The 23,202-nt window shown below is 52.2% G+C and overlaps 1 protein-coding gene across 1 annotated transcript in view; it reads right to left on the minus strand.

Annotated features, from left to right (window-relative positions):
- The window catches only part of LOC123345263 (butyrophilin subfamily 1 member A1-like), a 33,479-nt gene extending 30,491 nt beyond the window's left edge, over window positions 1-2,988 (minus strand). The window contains exon 1 of the mRNA XM_044982012.1: window positions 2,953-2,988. The gene's annotated coding sequence lies outside the window, so the exon portion shown is untranslated. The remainder of the gene's footprint in view (window positions 1-2,952) is intronic.
- Window positions 2,989-23,202: the final 20,214 nt, after the last annotated feature.

The raw sequence follows: 23,202 nt of genomic DNA on the forward strand, positions 1-23,202 counted from the left end.
GTAGGACTCTGTACCGATCCCCTGGGCATCACTGCTGCTTCGGGGGAAAGAATTGCTTCTCTCGCTGGGACATGGCCGAACAGGCTAGATGTAGAGCCACCCGGACTGTCTGGGCTGGAATCAACCCATATCAATGGAGGATCTTGGAAAGACAGTGGGAAGCCTCAACGATTAAGCATCAACTCCTACACCAAGTTTCTTCCCCCCACCTCTCTGCAGGGAAGAGGAGCCATAGCCCAGAGCTGGAGCCAGGGCCGGCTCTAGGCACCAGCGCTCCAAGCATATGCTTGGGGCAGCACTTTCCAAGGGGCGGCACTCCAGCCCCCTCCCCCCCCCCTTTTTTTTTTTTTTTTGCTTGGGGCACAAAAAGCCAGGAGCCGGCCCTGAACCAAGATGTTCAGCTGAACCTTTCAGGCTGAGCTGGAGCTGACACTGCAGTTCTGAATTCAGTCGCTAGATGGCGCCCATGGCAGCCTGTGTTGCCCAGGCTGGGCTGCAGTTCAGGCTGCCCTGAGCATCATCCCTGGAGCTGAGCCCGGGCTGCGGCAGCGAGAGGGGCTCAGCTCCGGGGGACGATGCTCGGGCTCCCCAGCGGCAGGGCAGCCTGAACTGCAGCCCAGCCTGTGGGTAAGGAGCAGGGGAGGGAGGGAAGCAGGGCCCAGGATGCAGGGAGGGGGGAGGGTCCTGCTGCCGCTGCTGCTCTGAGTTTCCCCAGGGCGGCGCGGTGTTTCCCCACCCGAGTGGGCTGTGCAGGGCGCCCGCCGGGCTGTGCAGGGGGTGCAGATCCCAGCTCGCGCTGACAGGGCGAGTGGCTGGGCAGCCCGAGCTGCCGGGGAGCTGCCACCTCCTGCCCCCGGACCCAGCCCGCCGTGCACCTCCCCCGCCTCAGTCCTGCACTGCCTGCCCTAGGTGGGGAGAGGCAAAGCCCGGCTCCGAGCAGGGCAGCGGATACTGCCCCACCAGGGGACTCCCCTGGCTTGGGCACCTGAGGTCAGCGTCCGTCCTCTTAGCTCTGCCTGCACGGGGCTGGGGAAGCAGCTGTCAGCGCCTGCCCCTCTCAGCCCTTGCACCCCCCATCCCACTCCCAGCCCCTCCACTTGTACCTCCCCCCATCACTCCTTCGCTGCACCCCTTCCTCTTGTACTCTCTCTTTCCCTGTACCTCTCCCCTTGTACCTTCCCCCCAGCCCTCTTCTCCTGCAACCCTCCCGATACCCTCTCTCCTCCACCCTCCTCTGTGAGTACATCACACGCCACTTCTCTGCCAGTGTAGAGCCCCCAGCACCCCCACACCTGCTCCTCTGCCTGAACCCTCTTTACTAGATCCCCATCTGTCATAAACAGACAGTTATGGGTTAATGCCTCTTTTACCTGCAAAGGGTTAAGAAGTTCACCTAGCCTAGCTCACACTTGACCAGAGGAACCAATGGGGGAACAAGATGTTTCAAAAGGAAGGAGGGTTTTTTCCTTTGTTTAGTTTTCAGTTTCAGCGGGAGTGAAAAAGATCAAGGAACCAGCCTCTTATCAGAGTAGTAAGTTTTAGAAAGGGATAAATAGGTTTATGTTTATTTCTTTGTAACCTGTCTTGTGCAATTAGAGGTAGAATCAAACTGGTATTTGGGTATTTTCATTGGTGTACTAAGTTTTTGCCCAGGGGAACATCCTCTGTTTTGAATCTGTTGCCTGTGAGAGTACCTGGTATGCTAATCTCTCCCAGGGGGTTTTCTTTTACCTTTCTTTTCTTTAATTAAAAGCCTTTTTCTTAAAACCTGATTGATTTTTTCCCTGTTTTTAGATCCAAGTGGGTTGGATCTGGATCCACCAGGAGTTGGTGGGAAAAAGGAAGGAGGATGGTTAATTTCTCCTTGTTTTAAGATCCAAGGGGTTTGGATCTGTGTTCACCAGGAAATTGGTGAAGTTTCTCAAGGCTACCCAAGGAAGGGAGTGCTTGTGAATGGTGGCAGCCAGACCAGATCTAAGCTGGTAATTGAGCTTAGAGCTCCTCATGCAGGTCCCCCACATCTGTACCCTAAAGTTCAGAGTGGGGAAGGAACCTTGACACCATTCCTTTCCGGGTACAAGGTTTGAGGGTTAGTCCCTATGCCTTCCATGTGCATGTGGAGCACTAAAGATGGGGTTGCAGGGGACGAGGGGATGAGATTTATAGTAAAGTGAAATAAAAATAGGAGAAACGGTTTGATCCCCACTGCAAGTGTAAACGGGGATTGCCGTGGTGAATGAGGAGGTCACGTTTTTTGGGGGGGGGGCAGGGCTGGGGCAGCAGGGTGTGCAGGTGTGTGGGGGGGGAGAAAGAACCAAGGGCTGGGGTAGCAGGGGGGGAGAGGTAGGGGGCAGCCAAAATCTTTTTTGCTTGGGGCAGCAAAAAACCTAGAGCCGGCCCTGGCTGGAGCACAAAGGGAGAAGGTGTCAGGTGTCTGTGTTAAAGGGCTGGGCTGACAGAGACACAGGAACTCACTTGGGACTGAGAGACAAAAAGGGACAGGGAGAGAGTGAGCCAAGCTGGGCCCTCCAGCAGCACGGCTCGGCAGAGCCCCAGCTCAGGCCAGGCTGAACCCTCTCTTAAACTTTGCTTCCCTGTACTGACCTAAGGACTTTCAGACTCTATAGACCAGGGGACTAACACATTGTTATTTGGTGTGGAAAAGGCTGCCTGGTGTCACTGCAGATACTCACTGAGAACATTGAGCCCTGAAGGGGTAGAACAAGTCTCCTGCGGGAGTCTGGCTTGGTTAGATTTGCTGCAGGGAGCCATGGAGAAAGCCAGGGATCGCTGGTGCTCAAAGGCCCAGTTTCTGAGTCACTGAAGCCATGGCCTTGCCTCTGTGGAATTGTGTGGGTCGTGGGGTCCAGCACAATCAAGGGGTCACTCCTGAGGGGCTGGCTGAAGGCCAAGGCACAGACCAGACCTTGTGAATCCATGACAGAAACTCACCTCTCACTCTTCTCTTTGCTAAACTGAACAGATCGATCTCCTTCCGTCTCCTTCTGTGAGGTGTTTGCTCCAGCCCCCAAGTCATCTTTGTGACCCTTTTCTGCAGTGTCGGTGATATTTTGGGTGCAATCCAGTCCTGCCCTCCTGAGTGTTGCTGCTCAGAGCCCCCGGAAACCTGCCCACATCACACAGGCACCTGCCTGGGAGCAGTTCAGAGCTGAGCTCTTTTGGAAACGTGGTCCTAGGCCCCTATGGCCGCTGGCGCCTGTAAGAGGCTGTGTGGCTGTGGGGGGCTTCCGACGAGGGCTGACTTCACTCTGGGCTCACACCACATAGCACTGATGGAAGCTCTGGCTGGGTCTGGGCTGTGGCAGGGTGAAGTGGCTGTAACCTGCCTCAGGCCAGGACAGCAGCAGGTGCCAGCACAGCCCAAAGAGCAGCCGCACTGGGGAGAAAGTAGGTGAGCGCTGGGCTGACAGATGCATTTGGTGGCGGCTGCTGAGACCCTGCCAGTGAGAGGTAAAGCTCCCCCCTCCCTGCCAGAAACCCCCCTGAGGGAAACAGCTGCTTCATCCCGTCCTCCCTTGGGGTGAGTCTCCTCCCCCCGGGAATGCAAAGGGCCTTGAGGGCACAGGCAGGTGCAATTCACACTCGGAGGGGAAGATTTTCACAAATGCAGGAGAGTTAGGATCAATGGGGCTTGTGCTCCTGAATCCCTTAGGAGCTTTAGAAATTCTCCCCCTCTCTGCATCAGCTGCACCCAATCTGGCGCCAGGTGTTTCCCTTCCATCTTTCACCCTCTCACTCTGGAAGCTCACAGTGGTGAGCTGATGATGAAAACACCTGCACACTCCCAACAGCGCCCCACAGGAAAATTACAACTGACAATCGGTTCCTACGACTGTCAGTAAATAGAGGAGAACAGCAAACAAACATGAACCTGGCAGTGGAGAAGTGACTGAGCAGGTCTCTGAATCTGTGTGAGCATCTCTACAGCCACAGCTGAGTTTCCCATGGGAAAGTGACACTTTATCCCCCAAATCCCAGGAGCGAGGCCCTTTGATAGCTGCAGCTCCTCTGACTAATCAGCGCCAGGATCCAGGAAATACCAAGGATGCAGTTCAGCTGGGGTTGCAGTGAGTGAACCCCCTACCTGCGGAGTCCTTTGGAGTTGTTTCTGAGCCGTTCCAATCTCCCAGCTTCACTAGCCCCCAGAGCCATTCTCTCTAGGCAGAGCTCCTGCTCCCAGTGACTGCACCACTTTCCCAGGCTGTAACATCCATCCTGCTGGAGGCCTCAGGGAGCAACAGGGATTAACTCCAGCCTGCCCCTGAGCTTTTCATTAAGTTAATACATTTTATATTTCATGGAAGCACTGTCCTCTCTTGGCACATCCACCAGCTTCAAAACGGAAAGAGGTTGGAATGTGACTGTCACTGGCTCCTCCTCAGGATGGTTCTGGCACAAAGATCAAACTCATCTGACACACCCACAACATTAGTGTGAGGGCAGCTTTGGTGCCAGCAGCCTCAGCTCTCAACTTCGACTGGTGACACAGTCAGTTCTGCAGGCTGTTTTCTTGTGCTCCAGGAGTCACTGTAATTACCTCAGCCCTGTGTAAAGAATGGGACCAAAGTCTGCTTCAGCAGCTGCTAGACTCAGTGGCCAGGTTAATTTACTCTAGTGCCCTGGAATATTCCTCATTCCCAGCCCCACCCTACAAATACATGCAGGACTCGTGGCTGAAAATACTCATCGATGCAAAATTAACCCATGACTATTTGGGGGACAGGGTTTGTTGCTATACTCTCCAGGTGGCCCAGCCCCACCCTTTGGGCCTCAACTCCTGCAATGTTGTTCAGACAGCCTGGCTCAGACACTCCTCTCCTGGGCCCCAGCTGCTCTGCTCTTCTCCAAGACGCAGGTGCCAGCAAGGCAGGGAAACAAAAAAGCAAGTTGGTGCCTGGCTGCATGCAACAAACCTGCTGAATTCTCTGGGATCTTGGAAAAATGCTAAATTCCATCACCAGGGAATGTTGGGATGTTCGGGGTAAAAATGTCCCTGGATGGTGAGCTGAGCTGTGAGAAGTGAGCAAACATTAATCAAATATCACAATAGCCAGTAACAATAAATGCTGATAGGAAGAGCTGCAAACAAAGCTGGAGCTACCCCATTGGGTGCCCTAAGCAGGAATAGTGTGTGTGTGGGGGGGGGGGGTGGCCCTGCCCACCCCTGAGAATTCTAACTGCATTATTTCCACAAATCATGGACCCTGAGCTGCTCGGGGCCCTAAGCTACTGCTTAGTCTGCTTATGCCTAGTGCCAGCTCTGGTGGGTGACAGGCCGACTGAATCAATCCCAACAAACAGGCTCCTGGTTTAATTCCAGGACTGTGTTAAGATCATGCCTGGTAAACATGAGAAGTGTGGGATGGGAAATCAATGGACCACAATGGGTGTGTCTGAAATTAGGCCAAGCTGGTGAACATAATACTGAGAGGATGGGCTATTCCACTCACCGCTCTCCCTTGGCGACCTCTAAAAGAGAATCTGGGGGGGGGGGGCGGGGGAATTAACTGCTGGCTGCCTGGGAGCCAGGTGAGCCAGAAAGAGCGAGCTTCACCGTCATGGCTGCCACCCCCACCATCTCTTGGGACTTCAGAATCCACCATTACATGATTGGGCCTTCATAGTCCTGATCCAGATGGATGCGCTGACCAGACTGAGCCAGGGAGGGACCCAGGTGGCATCACCACCTCCACCAACTCTGGCTAAATCCCAGACACCACCTGGGATAAGAGACTTTATCACATACACACACCCCGTGTGTCCATTTCCTTCCCTGCCTACCTTTCTCTGTCCTATCCCTCTCTTTTTGCCTTCTGTATATTTTGCAACTCAGCTTTAAGCCTGTGGCCAGAAAGAGGCAGCTACAAGCAATGCCCTAAGCAGCCCACTGCTGGTAAAAGTTTGCTCTGTCCTGACAGTGGCTGATCAGACCTTGTGCTGTGATTCTCCAGCAGCGAGGCTACAAGTCAAAGTCAGGGCTTGGCTACACTGGAGAGTTGCAGTGCTGGTGGTGGGTTTACTGCGCTGCAACTTACACACCGTCCACACTTGCAAGACACATACAGGGCTGCATCTCCCTGGCTGCAGCGCTGGCTGTACTCCTGCTCTCCCTCGGGTATAACTATTGCAGCGCTGGTGATGCAGTGCTGCTCCGCCAGTGTGGCCACCAAAAGTGCTGTTATTGGCCTCCAGAGGTATTTGGAGGTATCCCAGAATGCCTGTTCAGCCACTCTGCTCATCAGTTCGAACTCTACTGCCCCGGCCTCAGGTGACCCGCCCTTTAAATGCCCCGGGAATTTTAAAAATCCCCTTCCTGTTCGCTCAGCCAGGTGTGGAGTGCAATCAATGAATCTTTACAGGTGACCATGCCTCCACACGCCAAACGAGCCCCAGCATGGAGCAATGGCGAGTTGCTGGACCTCATCAATGTTTGTGGGGAGGAAGCTGTGCAGTCCCAGCTGCGCTCCAGCCATAAGAATTACAATACCTTTGGCCAGGTATCAAAGGCCATGCTGGAAAGGGGCCATGACCGGGACGCGCTGCAGTGCAGGGTTAAAGTGAAGGAGCTGCGGAGTGCCTATTGCAAAGCCCGCGAGGGAAACCGCCGCTCCGGCGCTGCCCCCACGACCTGCTGTTTTTACAAGGAGCTGGACACGATACTTGGGGGTGACCCCACTGCCAATCCGACGACCACAATGGACACTTCAGAGCGCGGGGAGGGTGGAAAGTGAGGGTACTGGGGTGGGGGGAGACACACCGGAGTCCCAGGAGGCATGCAGCCAGGAGCTCTTCTCAAGCCAGGAGGAAGGTAGACAGTTGCAGCAGCCGGTACTTGGTGAAGGAGAAGCAGAGGAGCGGGTTACCAGTAAGCGGCTTTTATTTTCAGGATGGAAATGTTTCGGGAGAGGAGTGGGGGTTAGGGCTGCATGCATGCATGCCTAGGTGTGGAATAGCCCATTGATGTGGTCTATCATGTCGCAGTAATCAGCCTCAGTAATCTCCTCAAAAGTTTCAGCCAGAGCATGGGCAATGCGCTTGCGCAAGTTTATAGGGAAAGCCACTGTGGTCCTTGTCCGTCAGGCTAACACGTCCGCGCCACTGTGCCGCGAGGGGTGGGGGGGGGACCATTGCTGCACACAGGCAAGCTGCATAGGGGCCAGGGCATAATCCGCATTGCTGTAGAAGACCCTCCCGCTCTTCCCAGGTGACCCACAGCAGAGAGAGATCTTCCAGAATTAACTCCTGTGGAAAATGTTGGGAGACTGTTCAGTGCAGATCCCCCCTGTAGCTGTTTGCTGTCCCCAACGCACAGAAACCCCTGCACAGTCCTGAAGCAATCAGTCCCCCTTACTCACCATTTTGTGGCTCCTGTGGGTTATGTGCGCTCTGTTTGGTATGGGAAAAGTATGCTAAAGTGAAGACTGTAAACTCCTTCAGTGTGTGGGAATTACTGTCTGGATGAGATTATAAACAATGCTCCCCCTGTTAACTGTTCCCATTTTTGCCTTTCGAAAAGTGTCCTTGACTACTGGACTGCCCGTATCATCGACTGCTCAGAGGCTACAAAACCTCAGGAAGAAGCCGCAAAAAAGCAAAGAAGACATGCTGAAAGCAGTTATGGATCAGTCTGCAAGAGAGAGTAAGAAAGAGCAGGACTGGAGGAAAAAACTGCAGGACTAGAGGGAAAGGGAAAGCAGGATCCGCCAGAGAAACGCAGCGGCTAAGAAAAAAAGCACAAAGCAGCTGATAAGCATCCTGGCATGCCAAGCGGACTCTATCCAGTCACTCATAGCCATGCAGGCAGAGCACTACCGTGCCGCCCCACCCGCCCCCGTCCCGAAGCTCTTTCCCTTGTGCCCCAATGTCAGCTCAAAACCCCCTTCCCCAGCATCCATGTTCTTACCAGCACCCGCTACCCCCAACATCTGTACATTCACCAACCAGCCCTGAGAACTACGACCCTTACCCTCTGCACTCAACCCACATCACCATGCAGTATAGGCATCCTGAAGTGCAGCACTCACTGCACAGCACTCCAGACAGGACATATTCAAACCTGTGACTGTACAGTCCACCACCCCATCCCCTGCCCTTTTAGGTTCCCAAAATGTTGTGTGTCTGTCAATAAAGTTATTTTCTTTTCAATAAATGAATTCTTGGCTTTGAAAACAGTCTTTATTATTGCAAGTATCAGAGGGGTAGCTGTGTTAGTCTGGATCTGTAAAAGCAGCAAAGAATCCTGTGGCACCTTATAGACTAACAGACGTTTTGCAGCATGAGCTTTCGTGGGTGAATACCTACTTCTTCAGATGCATCCGAAGAAGTGGGTATTCACCCACGAAAGCTCATGCTGCAAAACGTCTGTTAGTCAATAAGGTGCCACAGGATTCTTTGCTGCTTTTATTATTGCAGAAATTGAAAGATACCGTAGCCCAGGAAGAAATAGGCACTGCAAATCATTTTAGGAAAAACAGATTCCTACTAACATTGTAACCACTGCACTTCACTCCCGTGCAAGGCAACAAACATTACTGTTGGCTTTCAGCCTCAAATTCCTCCCTCAAGGCATCCCTAATCCTTGTAGCCCTGTGCTGGGCCTCTCTAGTAGCCCTGCTCTCTGGCTGTGCAAATTCAGCCTCCAGGACTTGAACCTCGGCAGTCCATGCCTGACTGAATGTTTCACCCTTCCCTTCACAAATATTATGGAGGGTACAGAACGCGGGTATAACCGCAGGGACGCTGCTTTCCCCCAAGTCTAGCTTCCCATACAGATATCGCCAGCGCCCTTTTAAACGGCCAAAAGCACACTCCACAGTCATTCAGCACCAGCTCAGCCTGTAGTTGAACCGGTCCTTGCTCCTGTCAAGCTTCCCTGTATACGGTTTCATGAGCCAAGGCATTAACGGGTAAGCGGGGTCTCCAAGGATCACAATGGGCATTTTGACATCCCCTACTGTGATCTTCCGCTCTGCGAAAAAAGTCCCGACCTGCATCTTCCTGAACAGGCCACTGTTCTGAAAGATACATGCATCATGCACCTTTCCAGGCCAGCCTGCATTAATGTCAATGAAACGCCCATGGTGATTCACAAGCGCCTGGAGAACCATAGAGAAATACCCCTTCTGATTAACGTACTCGGATGCTAGGTGGGATGGTGCCACAATAGGAATATGCATCCCATTTCTCGCCCCTCCACAGTTAGGGAAATTTGTGCAAAGCCATCCACAATGTCCTGCATGTTCCCCACAGTCATGGTTCTTCTTAGCAGGATGCGATTAATGGCCCTGCAAACTTGCATCAACACGATTCCAACGGTCGACTTTCACACTCCAAACTGGTTCCTGACCAATTGGTAGCTGTCTGGAGTTGCCAGCTTCCAGATTGCAATAGCCACCCTGTCATAAGCAGATAGTTAAGGGTTAAGGTTCTGTTCTGCCTGTAAAGGGTTAACAAGCTGTACCTGGTGAACACCTGACCAGAGGACCAATCAGGGGGCAAGACAATTTCAAACCCCTGTGTTCTCTGTTTGTTTCTTTGTCTCTTTTTGGAACTAAGAGAGTCCAGTCACATTCCTCAAGTATTCCAAGGTTTTGCAGTATTTGTCTTTATTTAGTCAAATTGGTGGTCTCTCTTTGGAGCTAAGAGAGTCCGGACATTCATCAAGTTCTCCAAGGGTTTTGGAGTATTTTCCTGTATTCAGTCTAATTGGAGTCTCTCTTTGGCACTAAGAGAGTCCAGTCACATTCTCAAGTTTTCCAAGGTTTACTTCAATAGTTTCTTCTATTCAAGCTAGTGAGTATTAGAAAAGCAACTTGTATTCTTATTGGTATTTTTGTGTGTGCAATTGTGTGGTTTGTTATAGAAATTCTTTACTTTTGTACTGTATTGCTTTTACTGAGAAAGAAAGAAAGGAGGGAGGATTTCCTCCAAAGATATAAGGTTCAGACCCTGTGAATGTCCATCTTGGCATCACAGAGATAGTGTATTTCTTTTTATTCTTTATTAAATCTATTTCTGTTAAGGACTTGATTGATCTTTCCTTGGGTGAATTCTCAGGGAAAGGGGAGGAGGAAGGCATCCCTCTGTATTTTAAATCATGGTATCTCCCCTAGGAGAAGGGAAGGGGGAGGAAGCGGGCTGTTTCTCCCTCTGTGATTTGAATTTGTGTTCCCCAGGGAGAGTCTTGGAGGGAGGGGGGAACAGAGGTGTCCCAGTCCACGTATATTGACTGGGTGGTGGCAGCCAGAAGGATATCTACCCTAAGATTTTAGGGTGGGGGAATATATGCAGGTCCTCATCTTGGAACCCCCCAGCTCCAAGTGAGGGTGAGATCCATGACACACCCGCTTCTCCACTGGCAGGGCAGCTCTCAATCTCGTGTCCTTGCGCCGCAGGGTGGGGGTGAGCTCAGCACACAGTCCCATGAAAGTGGCTTTTCTCATCCGAAAGTTCTGCAGCCACTGCTCATCATCCCAGACTTCCATGACGATGTGATCCCACCACTCAGTGCTTGTTTCCCGAGCCCAAAAGCGGCGTTCCATGGTGCTGAGCATTTCCGTGAATGCCACAAGCAATTTAGTGTCATACGCATCAGGCGCCTCGATATCATCATCATCGGACTCCTCACTGTCACTTTGGAGCTAAAGAAATAGCTCAACTGCCAAACGTGATGCGCTGGCGAGACTCATCAGCATATTCCTCAGCAGCTCGAGCTCCATTTCCCACAGAAATCACGCTGCACAGAAACCACTGGGGAGAGTCACAATGGCGCCAAATGTGGACTGAAAAACAGTGACTGCTGGGACGTGAAGCGATGCATCATGGGGCGTTGGGACAGGAAGCGGAATGACCCGCACCCTTCCATCCCCTTCCCACAACCCACAGCGCCAAAATGGGACGAGGTGCTCTGTGGGATAGCTGCCCATAATGCACCACTCCCAACAGCGCTGCAAATGCGGCCACACTGCAGCGCTGGTAGCTGTCAGTGTGGCCACATTCCAGCGCTTTCCCTATGAATACAGCTGTAACTCCCAGCTGTACGAAGACAGCTGTAACTCCCAGCGCTGCACATCTGCAAGTGTAGCCAAGCCCTCAGACTCACAGACAGAAAGTGCATTTCCTCTCTTTGCTGTTTTTTTTTCTCCCCTCGTGGGCTTGTCTTGTTTGGTCGTCTAGGAAATGGGATTGGACTTTCACAGAAGTAATGGCAGCTCCCGCCCATCTCAACTAACTTCTTCCCTTTTACTCAAAAGAACAGCTATTACCATTTGTAATTTTCTCTCCTTTGATATTCACCCCTTCTTGTCAACTTCTGAGGGTATGTCTACACTACAAGAGTAGTTCGATTTAACTTAGGTCGAATTTGTGGATTCGACCTTATGAATTCAAATTTGTGTATCCACACTAAGGACACTAATTCGACTTTGTGAGTCCACACTAACGGGGCAAGCGTCGACATTGGAAGCGGTGCATTCTGGGCAGCTATCCCACAGTTCCCGCAGTCCCCGCTTCCCATTGGAATGCTGGGTAGAGCTCCCAATGCCTGCTGGGGGAAAAATGTGTCGAGGGTGATTTTGGGTAACTGTCGTCATTCAACCGTCACTCCCGCACTCTCTCCCTGAAAGCGCCGGTGGGAAATCTGTTACCGCACTTTTCTGGTCAGTGACAGCGCGGACGCCACAGCACTGCGAGCATGGAGCCCACTGCGATCATCGCTGCACTTATGGCCGTTGTCAACTCCTCGCACCTTATCGTCCACCTCTTCCACAGTCAGCTGCTGAGAAATCGGGCGAGGAGGCTCCGGCAGCGCGGTGAGGACATGAAGTGTCAGAGTGGCACAGACCTCTCACAAAGCACGGGATCCCACGCCGTGGAGATCATGGTGGCAATGGGTCACGTTCATGCTCTGGAACGGCGATTCTGGGCCCGGGAAACAAGCACGGACTGGTGGGACCGCATAGTGCTGCAGGTCTGGGATGAATCACAGTGGCTGCGAAACTTCAGGATGCGTAAGGGCACTTTCCTTGAACTGTGTGACTTGCTGGCCCCTGCCCTGAAGCGCCAGGACACCCGGATGCGAGCAGCCCTGACTGTGCAGAAGCGAGTGGCCATAGCCCTCTGGAAACTTGCTACACCAGACAGCTACCGGTCAGTAGCGAACCACTTTGGCGTGGGCAAATCTACCGTGGGGGTTGCTGTGATGTAAGTAGCCCACGCAATCGTTGACCTACTGCTCTCAAAGGTAGTGACCCTGGGAAACGTCCAGGTTGTCATAGATGGCTTCGCCGCGATGGGATTCCCAAACTGCGGTGGGGCTATAGATGGCACTCACATCCCTATCCTGGGACCGGCCCACCAGGCCAGCCAGTATATTAACCGAAAGGGCTACTTTTCAATGGTGCTGCAAGCACTGGTGGACCATAGGGGACGTTTTACCAACATCTACATCAGGTGGCCGGGCAAGGTTCATGACGCGTGTGTTTTCAGGAACTCTGGTCTGTTTAGACGCCTGCAGGAAGGTAGTTTCTTCCCGGACCACAAAATAAGTGTTGGGGATGTGGAGATACCTACAGTGATCCTCGGGGACCCAGCCTACCCGCTAATGCTCTGGCTCATGAAGCCCTATACAGGCGCCCTGGACAGTGACAAGGAGCTCTTCAACTACCGGCTGAGCAAGTGCAGAATGGTGGTGGAGTGTGCTTTCGGACGTCTCAAGGGGAGATGGAGGAGCTTACTGACTCGCTCGGATCTCAGCGAAACCAATATCCCCATTGTTATTGCAGCTTGCTGTGTGCTCCACAATCTCTGTGAGAGCAAGGGGGAGACCTTTATGGCAGGATGGGAGGTTGAGGCAAATCGCCTGGCTGCTGATTACACTCAGCCAGACACCCGTGCGATTAGAAGAGCCCAGCGGGAAGCGCTGTGCATCCGGGAGGCTTTGAAAGCTAGGTTCCTCAGAGAGCAGGGTAACCTATGACTGTCCAGTCTCTTTACAGAGAAGCTGAACCTGCCCTTGTTTCAGTTACTATTCACTTTTTTCAGCGGTTACATACCCCGTTCACCAGGTTTCCCCCCTTCCAACAGACGTTTAAAAATAAAGTTATTGGAACATTTTTAATTAACAAAGTTTTCTTTACTAACAAATTCGCATTAAAGGATTCAAACAGGGATGCAGACTGTGGTGGGTACGGTGTGCAGTGATGTACAGACCGCTTCTACACTCGAGGACTGACAGGCTCCTGCTCCTACAGCGGTCTCTGGGGGGAGGACGGTTACAGGAGGGTGTGCAGGAAGGGGTGGGTTTGCAGGAAGGGGTGAGGGATGTGTGGGAAGGGTGAGTAGGTGTAGGGGGATGATGGCTCTGGCTGGGGCTCAGGGCGTCGGAGAGGTTCATGGCTAGGGTGGAAGGGCATGGTAAGGGCAGCCTGCCTTGCCATTTGTGGATGTCAGGCGCTCGGAGCCTGGGGCTGCATACACCTCCCAGACTGACCTGGGGCAGCAGACACCTCCCAGAGTGACCTGGGTGCCTAGTGACTGCACTCTGTGTGTGACCTGCTGTTGATCCTGCCCCCATGTCTGTACCCTGGTAATGGTGGCTGTCCTATGCAATTAACAAACCCCTATCTCCCCTTCACACAAAGTCTTCTGCAAAGAAACATGACGGAAACAGTAATGAACAGCAAACTATTTTTAATACTCAACTACACAGTTGGGGGATGAAACTGGGATTTGGGATTGGGTGAGCCAGGAAGGGAAGCAATTCTCATACTTTAGGGAATGAGAGCTGTTTGGTACATGAGCGCTCTGCTGGGGTGGAGTGACAGTTTTCACGGCCCCTAGCGCCCCTCCTTCTTGTGATTTTGGGTGAGGGGGGGACAGGACTTTGTGGCGGGGGAGGGCGGTTGCAGATACAGTTCAGGGGGGCTCTCTGCTCCTGCCTGCGGTCCTGCAGAACATCCACAAGGCGCCGGAGCGTATCCGTTTGCTCCCTCATTAGTCCAAGCAGCGTTTGAGTCGCCTGCTGGTCTTTCTGCCACCACCTGTCCTCCCGTTCGCTGTGTGAGCGCTGCTGCTGAGAGAGGGTCTCCCTCCACTGGCTCTGCTGGGCCGCCTCGGCTCTGGAGCAGGCCATCAGTTCAGCGAACATCTCGTCCCGAGTCTTTTTCTTTCGCCGCCTAATGTGCGCCAGCCTCTGTGAGGGGGATGCCGGGGCAGTTCGGGAAAGAGCCGCAGCTGTGTGATGGGAAAAAGGAAGTGATTTCCTTGCAAAGATACATGTTTGCGAACAGTGAACACAGTCTAGTCTGTTTCTGTGAACAAGACCATACAGGGCACCTATCTCATGTGCTCTCAGGACAAGTTCGAATTTTCAACATTCGCTTTCATTGCCTGGGGTCTTGCACTGGAGATCAGACAAGTGGGGCAGGACAGCAGAATCCGTGTAGCAGCCAGGCCTGGTAAGCCGTAAACTTTAGGCTGCTTAACAGTTAATGGATAGCAGTGCCCTCCTGCTGCAGGCAATCTGGAAAGCATAAAGTTTGACCCTGTTCCAGCCCCTCGCGGCTGTCCCCGGGAAAGATCCCTGTATGCTTTTCCTCTGCAGCCTCCACCACGTGGCTGTTAAACGACGGTCATTGTTATGCAAAGGAAAAGTCAAGCATTCACAATAGTAACATTACAGTAATTCCCCTAATTAGATGCAGCAGTCGCCGAGCGAGATCACCCTGAGGCGGGTCACTAGGAGAGACAGAGAGCGCATGCTGCGTGAATCCCTGCACAGACCAGGGCCCTATGCTGCCATGCTGGTCGAGGCAATGATCCCACTTTACCTCAGGAAGGCCTGGCGCGGAAGAGTGTGTTTCCACAGAGCACCCAATAAGGCACCTCTCCCCAGGAACCTCCTGAGGAGGCTTTTCGAGTACCTCTATGAGAGCTTCGTGGAACTGTCCCAAGAGGATTTCTGTTCGATCCCTATATGTATTGACCTTCTTTTCATATAGTTTTTATTCCTGTTTTTAAAAAAATAAATGTTTACATGTTTATAGAACTTACCGACTGATCCTTCCCCTGATTCGGAGTCCGGGTTAACGGCCGGGGAGGGTTGGTAGGGGATCTCTGTGAGGCTGATGAAGAGATCCTGGCTGTCGGGGAAAGCGGTATTGTAAGCGCTGTCGCCTGCCTCGTCCTCCACAAACCCTTCCTCATCTTCCCCATCGACGAACATCGCCGAGAAACTGCCCGTCGACACTATCCCATCCTCAGAGTCCACGGTCACTGGTGGGGCAGTGGTGGCAGACCCACCGAGAATGGCATGCAGTGCCTCGTAGAAGCGGCATGTCTGGGGCTGGGCTCCGGAGCGTCCGTTTGCCGCTTTGATTTTTTGGTAGCCTTGTCTCAGGTCCTTGATTTTCACGCGGCACTGCATTGCATCCCGGCTGTATCCTCTGAGTGCCATGACTTTGGAGACCTTCTCGTAGGTCTTTGCATTCCGTTTTTTGGAGCGCAGCTCCGAAAGCACAGACTCATCGCCCCACACAGCGATCAGATCCAAGACTTCCCGGTCAGTCCATGCTGGGGCCCTCTTTCTACTCTGAGATTGCATGGACTCCTCTTCTGGAGAGCTCTGCATCGCTGCCAGTGCTGCTGAGCTCGCCCCGATGTCCAACCAGGAATTGAGATTCAAACTGGCCAGACAGGAAAAGGAATTCAAATTTTCCCGGGGCTTTTCCTGTATGGCTGATCAGAACATCTGAGCTCGGACTGCTGTCCAGAGCGTCAACACAGTGGTGCACTGTGGGATAGCTCCCGGAGCTACTAAGTTTGATTTGCATCCACACCTAGCCTAATTCGACATAGCCATGTCGAATTTAGCGCTACTCCCCTCATCGGGGTGGAGTACCGAATTCGAACTAAAGAGCCCTCTAGATCGAACTAATTAGCATCCTGGTGTGGACGGTTGCACAGTTAAATCGAATTAACGCTGCTAAATTCGACATAAACTCCTAGTGTAGACCAGGCCTGAGAATAGGCCACTTCCACCTTAATTGAATTGGCTTCTTTAGCGCTGTCCCCTCACTTGGTAAGGCAACTCCCATCTTTTCATGTGCTGTAAACTGCTTACTCTATTTTTCACTCCATGCATCTGAGAAGTAGGTTTTAGCCCACAAAAGCTTATGCCCAAATACATTTGTTAGTCTCTAAAGGTGCCACAAGGACTCCTTGGTGCTTTTGCTGATACAGACTAACACGGCCACCACTCTGAAACCATAAAGACTGCCATACAGGGGGTGCTCCCTTCTAAAATCTCTCTGCAGCTAACGGAAACAAGGCATGTTATTAAAATGAGAGCTTGACTCAATACTTTAAATTTCAGATGTTTTAACTGTTTGTCCTTCTTTTCTGTATCTTTTATTAAAGGTTAAAAGGATTGTAACTTTAGCGCCCTCGTGGCCAAGATGGAGTCTGCTCTGCAGGCAGCTCTGGCCAAGAGACAGCGCGCGCAGGAAGGCAGCAGGAGAAATCCCTTCCACCCCAGGGGCACCTGTTCCAAACCCCCCAGAGTGAACACACACCCACAGGAAAAGTACAATGGACATAACAAAGGGTGATATTTATTTACAGAGGGAGAGGAGAAAAACAACAAGGGGAAATATAGGGGGAGCAGTAAAACAGGGCTGCATTCAAACCAAGGCCCCACGGGCCCAGTGGTAGCACAGTCTGGAAGGGCAGACGCTGAGCAATGTGTCTGCACACGGAGTTCAGGAGGCCTGAACAAAGTTCCAGTCCGGTGGTGAGTCTTGGGTGCTCCTGGTCGTCTTCGGCGCCAGTGAACTCTCCCCAGCAAACCCCTCCGGTGCCCTCTTCTGCTGCTCTCTGCAAAGCCACACAGAGCGACCCCCTCCCCACTTAACTATCTAGCAGCCTCCCCCCCGCACTTCTTCCCAGTGCAGAGTCACAAGCCCCAGTACTCACAGCCCCACGCAGCTCTGGCCTGTCCTTCTCGGGGGATTCCCCCCAGCACAGTGCTTCTCCTGGCTCCTGTCCTGGGCTGTCCCCGATCGGGCCTGTCCTCCTCAGGCAGGTTCCCTCTGCTTCCTTCTGCAGGGCCAGCTGTGCTGCTCCCCTCTCTCTCCCTGGAGCTCCAGTGCCGCCCCCTGGAGTTTCCCTCCTTTTTCTTCCTCTCCCCCTCCCCCCGGGAAAAAGATTTAAAGGGGCCGTGCTCTCTAAACCCGAAAGGGGTTACAGGATGTTTCATGGTGTGTTTGCCATGGGACTCAGCAGCCTGAGGTCTCTGAAAACCAAACCCCAAACCTTGTTTAAAAGTGCTTAATATTAGAAAGTGACAGGGTCATGTTAACACCTTTGGTTCTTTGGACCCATTGATTCCAGCCACATTAATACAACATATAATATACCATATCATCATAAGCTCCATGGGGCCTTGACTCAGATGCCTGGTGCAGTTCTCTCTTTTCAGAGCTGCTGTTTTAGGCTGTCTGCAGACTCAGGCAGTCATTGCCTGTTCCCATTTTCCAAGTCATCTCTGCAACCATAAAGATAGAAACTTAGGCTGAGGTTTCACAGCCACCTAGGGGATGGTATGATGACATTGCCTACAGTGCCATATGCCCCATCTGTGACTGTAGCAAATATCTCCAATGGCCATAGATGGGATATGAGATGGGGAGGGCTCTGAGTTGCTACAGAGAATTCTTTCCCAGGTGTCTGATTGGTGGGTCTTGCTGACATGCTCAGAGTCAAAGTGATCACCATTTTGGGGGTCAGGAAGGAATGTTAGGACAGATTGGCAGAGACCCTGTTTGTTTGTTTGTTTTTGTCTTCCTCTGCACATTGGGGCACGGGTCACTTTCTGATTTAAACTAGAGTAAATAGTGGATTCTCTATTGTTTAAAGTCTTTAAGTCATGACTTGAGAACTTCAGTAACTCAGCCAGAGGCTAGGGGTCTATTACAGGAGTGGGTGGGTGAGGTTCTGCGACCTTCAATGTGCAGGAAGTCAGACTAGATGATCATGATGACCCCTTCTGCCCTTGAAGTCTATATGAATTGGGTGCCCAATTCCCATTAATTTCAAATGGGAACTGGGCATCCAAATGTTTTATGGGGTTTTGAAAATCCCCCCTGTGATTTCTGAAGATGCAGATGGAGATTCTGGAGCCCAATATCTGCAGCAAGAGGTGAATTCTGCAGCCTAAGAACAGAGGAATACGCTGGGCCCAGCTGTAATAAGGAAAATAATGTTTATTGAACACCCACCTGCCCAGGCTTCCCACCACACTAGAGACAAACCCCTACAAAGTTTTGGTTGTGAGGAGTGTGACAAGGGCAGGCAGCTGGCAGAAGCTCAGCAGCAGCCCAAGATCAGCAGAGAAAACCCTCTTCACAGTGTCAGTTTCCTTCATAAGTTTCCTGGTACAAGTAAAATAAAACAACTTAGCAGAGTCTGTGGCCACGTTCACTTCATGCACAGACTGAGACCCCAAGGGCAGGGGCCCCTCTAGAGATCTGAATCAGTCACTCTGTGTCCAGTGGATGTTTCACCTCTGTGCTGAGATGCCAAACAGCATCTGCATCAGTGCCGATTGTGATGGTGGATGGGGTGATGTGGGCTCCAGTTCCCTATGAAATAAATGAAGACCCAACAGCTCACTTCACCCAAATCACCAGACATTGTCCTTGTATCATTGTCCTGTGCTATTACTGACCAACTGTACCAGTGTCCCAGCAGTGAAAATAACAGAACACCACTGGCCATCATGTACAGCCCCTAGCTAAGACCTCTCCAGCACATCATCAACGATCTACAACCTATCCTGGAAAATGATCCCTCACCCCCACAGACCTTGGGAGGCAGGCCAGTCCTCTCTTACAGACAGCTCCCCAACCTGAAGCAAATACTCACCAGCAACTACACACCACACCACAGAAACACTAACCCAGGAACCAATCCCTGTAACAATCCTCGTTGCCTACTCTGTCCCATATCTAGTCTAGCAATTCCATCATAGGACCCAACCACATGAGCCACCTCATCAGGGACTCATTTACCTGCACATCTACTAATGCGATATATTCCATCATGTGACAGCAATGCCTCTCTGCCAGGTACATTGGCCAAACCGGACAGTCTCTACATAAAAGAATAAAGTGGACACAAATTGAACATCAGGAACGGTAACATACAAAAGCCAGTAGGAGAACATTTCAATCTCCCTGGACATTCTATAACAGATTTAAAAGTAGCCATACTTGAACAAAAAAAACCTTGAAAAACAGACTTCAAAGAGAAACTGAAGAACTAAAATTCATTTGCAAATTTAACACCATTAATTTGGGCTTGAATAGCGACTGGGAGTGGCTGGCTCACTACAAAAGCAACTTTCCCGCTCTTGGTATTGACACCTCCACATCAATTATTGGGAGTGGATGACATCCATCCTGATTGAAATGGCCCTGTCAACACTGGTTCTCCACTTGTGAAGTAACTCCCTTCTCTTCATGTGTCAATATAGTAATGCCTGCATCTGTAATTTTCACTCCACACATCTGAAGAAGTGGGTTTTTTACCCATGGAAGCTTATGCTCAAATAAATCTGTTAGTCTTCAAGGTGCCACCGGACTCCTCTTTTTTTGTGTGGATACAGACTAACACGGCTACCCCCGATACCTGATTCAGTGTATAGCTTTTTAAATGCCTTTTGAAGATTCTGCAGCTCATTCTAGTGCTAGTTGGAGTATAAGGCCTCTGCAGTGTGTATTAGAGAGATTAGCGTTACACTTTTCTCTGAGCAAAGCTTGTACTCCACTATGTCTTCCAGAGAAGTCTGCAGCTCCACCAAATGCACAAGCAGCCATCTGTTTGGGGTTCAATTGACAAGCATTTAACTCTTCTAAGTTGTGTGGTGTCAGAGATGCAGCCAACATAGGCGGCGAGTTATATGGGCCCGTGGTTCCCATGCTCCACCAATACTTCACCAATACTCCAGATCCATCAATGTTTGGGCCCCAGGCCCCATGCTTTGGGGGTCCCAGTGCCATGGGTCAGCAACGTGGGGCGCTCTCACTTCAGGGGCAGCTCGGAGTCGCTGTGTGCTGAGGGGAGGCCCCAGCACTGACCTGACTCACAGCCCATTGGCCGGGAACCCCAGCCAATGGGAGCTGCAGTGGGCGGTGCCAGGGCTGCCTGGCCGCGCTGACACAGCAGGGAGTGGGAGTGAGCCACAGGCAGAGTGAGCAGCAGGAGCGTGTCACTGTCAGACAGACACAGCCAGTGAGCCAGGGGTGTTGTGGGGACAGATGGAGCCATGGGCAGGGGAAAGGAGCAGCGATGGACATCCCAGGGCTGGCATAAAATACAGAGGGGGCTTCCTGACGGGGCTATAGCAACACCCCCTCTGCAGAGCAGACCTGGGCTGTGGTTGGCTCCATCCATCATTCCCCCCCGCCCCACAGAGACCCACACAACCCTCTGACTCCCCGAGACACCCCCAATGACCCTGTGCCCCTGTCACCACTCTCCAGAGAGCCCCCCCTTTGTGCCAAACAAAGCCCCTCCCCCACTCCAGAGCTCCCTACAATCTCCCCCTTTGCCTTTGCCCCCAGCCCAGCCCAGCCCATTCCATTGGCCAGGAGGCTCCCACTCTATTGGCTAACAGGGCCCATGGGAGCTGCACCTGTGGCAGTGCCTGCTTGCAGATGCAGACCTGCCTGGCCGTGCCGCCACAGCACGGTGTGTGGGGGGAGCCACAGGTGAGCAAGCCCTGGTTATCATCATCACAGGCCCAGCAATTCTCTGGGTATTTAATTTCACTGAGGCAAATAATTCAGTCTACTCTTCCTTTCCAGATTGTAAGTTTTCTTACAGGAGAAGTCACAAACTAAGTCTTTGCCAAGAAGTCCAGTTATAGTTTTTTCACTTGAGAAGTAGATTTTCTGATTGTTCATAAGCTCATTTATTTTGTTAACTCGGTTTCATAGGCAATTTTAAAAGTCACTTGAATTGTACCTGGTTTTTTCCATTGGTCCAAAACCACATGGAAGATGTGCAGATTTTTATTTCTGTGGGCAAAACCACGCTGTGTAGAAATGTAAAGGTTGGAGCCAGAAAAGCTCTGCAAGGGTAAGGGTCCCTCAGGAAATTGTCCTCAAGTCATTCATTCTTCTGGGCATTCCATTCTACTGGTCCCTCCTATAGTGATAGTGATCAGTGTTTCCACCCACAGGGGAGAGGCAGAAGACTGGGTCAACCCTGCAGTGACTCTGCCTCTACCATTGTTCTCTGTCTGTTTCCTCCACCAGCCCCTTTGATCTCCCTAGGATTGCCCCTCCCATTACTCCCTCTGGGTCTTCTCTCTCTGGACCTTCTCATGAAGTAAAGTCTGTCATGACAGGCTCTTATCTCTGTAATGTATTTAATTTTGATGTATTTATTAAGTGTTAGTTAATGCACTATGGGAGTCTCCTTCAGCTCTCTGTATAAGTTGATCCTGTTCTTTCCATATGTTTTGCCCATAGGGTTTTCTGCAGCCCTAGGGCAGCCAGCAATAACCCCTGTGCCTTTGCAATGGGTGAGGGAAGGGGACCATGAGATCCCTATTTATGTGATTTGCAAGAAGTGTTATCATTATTCAAGGTACCAAATGTGTTTAAATGATATAAGTGCCTTGTAAAATCCCAAAGCAAGCTCATTTTCATTTCTCATATCATCTCATATACAGTATACACACATTTTTCATTATATGAGTTGAAATTATTTTATATTATTATTAGCTAGGTTACTGTTGGGGGGGGGGGTTCAGTGTGGCAAAATGTGTGCTATTTTATGGGTTGAATGATTGAATGACATAATACCCCCCTGGCCCCATTGTCCCTCACTAAGTCTGGGGTGGAGGCGGGGGGCTGTAGGGAAGGCCTGGTCTCACTGAATAAAGTCTCCTGCTGCAGCAGCTCAGTAGGTTACATCAAAGAGAAGCTGCAGTGACTAGGCATTGGGATGCCTGTGCCTTTAAGAACCCAGCCCTGGGAAGCCAATGGTGTGAAGTTTTTGTCTGTGAGAGGGGAAATAAAAAATCCCCTCTGGTGCACCCACCCCTCTGCCCATGGGCGGCAGGTTATATATGTGTGCGGTGCCCGGGCTCCAGGAATAGTCAGGGCTGGGGGCCCTGCTCCAGCAGTATTTGGAGCTGGGTCTCTCCCCTGGCCCTGCCTGGATCGGGACCCGAACACTGCGGGCCTCCACTCTCCCCCCACCCCGCCCCGCCGCACTGCGTCCCTGCCTGGAGCAGGTCCCAGCCCCCGCCTGCCACCCCTCTTCCCGCGTGTCCCCCCTGAGCCACACCGCATCCCTGCCTGACAAAAAGCAGCGCGCACCTCTCCCCTGCCTGCTCTGTGCTGTCGGAGATCGGCTCCCTGCAGAACTGCTGTCTGCTGCCCCATAATCCTAGTGCCTGCCCTCCACTAATGGCAAGGCAGGCTGCACCCTAATCCTCAGCCCCAGCCTGAGTCCCCCCACATCATGAGCCCCATAGTCCTCACCCCAGGCCCCAAACCTCTGCCCTAGCCCTGAGCCCCCTCCTGCATCATGAAGCCCTCATCCCCCAGCCCCAGCCAGAGCCCTCATCCCCCCGCACCCCAATCCTCTGCCCCAGCCCTGAGCCCCCCCACATCATGAACCCCTCAGCCCCAACCCTCATCCCCCTGCACCCTGGTCCTCTGCCCCAGCCCTGAGCCCCCCCCACAGCATGAACCGCTCATCCTTAGCCCCACAGCCCTCACCCCACCCCTCTGCCCTAGCCCTGAGCCCCCCCACAGCATGAACCCCTCATCCTCAGCCCCACAGCCCTCACCCTGCACTCCCTCCTATCCAGTGATGAGCTGCCAAAATATTAACAACCGGTTCCCTCCTCCTCACCCCATGAGGGGTCATGCCCCCCCCACTCCTGTCCCATCCAACCCCCTCCATGTTCCTTGACAGCCCTCTGCTACCCATGCCCTATCCACCCCCCTTCCCTGTCCCCTGACTGCCCCTTGCCACCCCATCCAACCCCTTCTCTCATTCCTGATGGCAACCCGGGACCCCTACCCCATCCAACCACCCCTTCTCTCTGTCCCCTGACTGTCCCTGGAATCCTTACCCGTAACTGCCCCAGACTGCCCCATCCAA

The sequence above is a fragment of the Mauremys mutica genome, chromosome 12 (assembly GCF_020497125.1).
Source record: "Mauremys mutica isolate MM-2020 ecotype Southern chromosome 12, ASM2049712v1, whole genome shotgun sequence".
Lineage (NCBI taxonomy): Eukaryota > Metazoa > Chordata > Testudines > Geoemydidae > Mauremys > Mauremys mutica.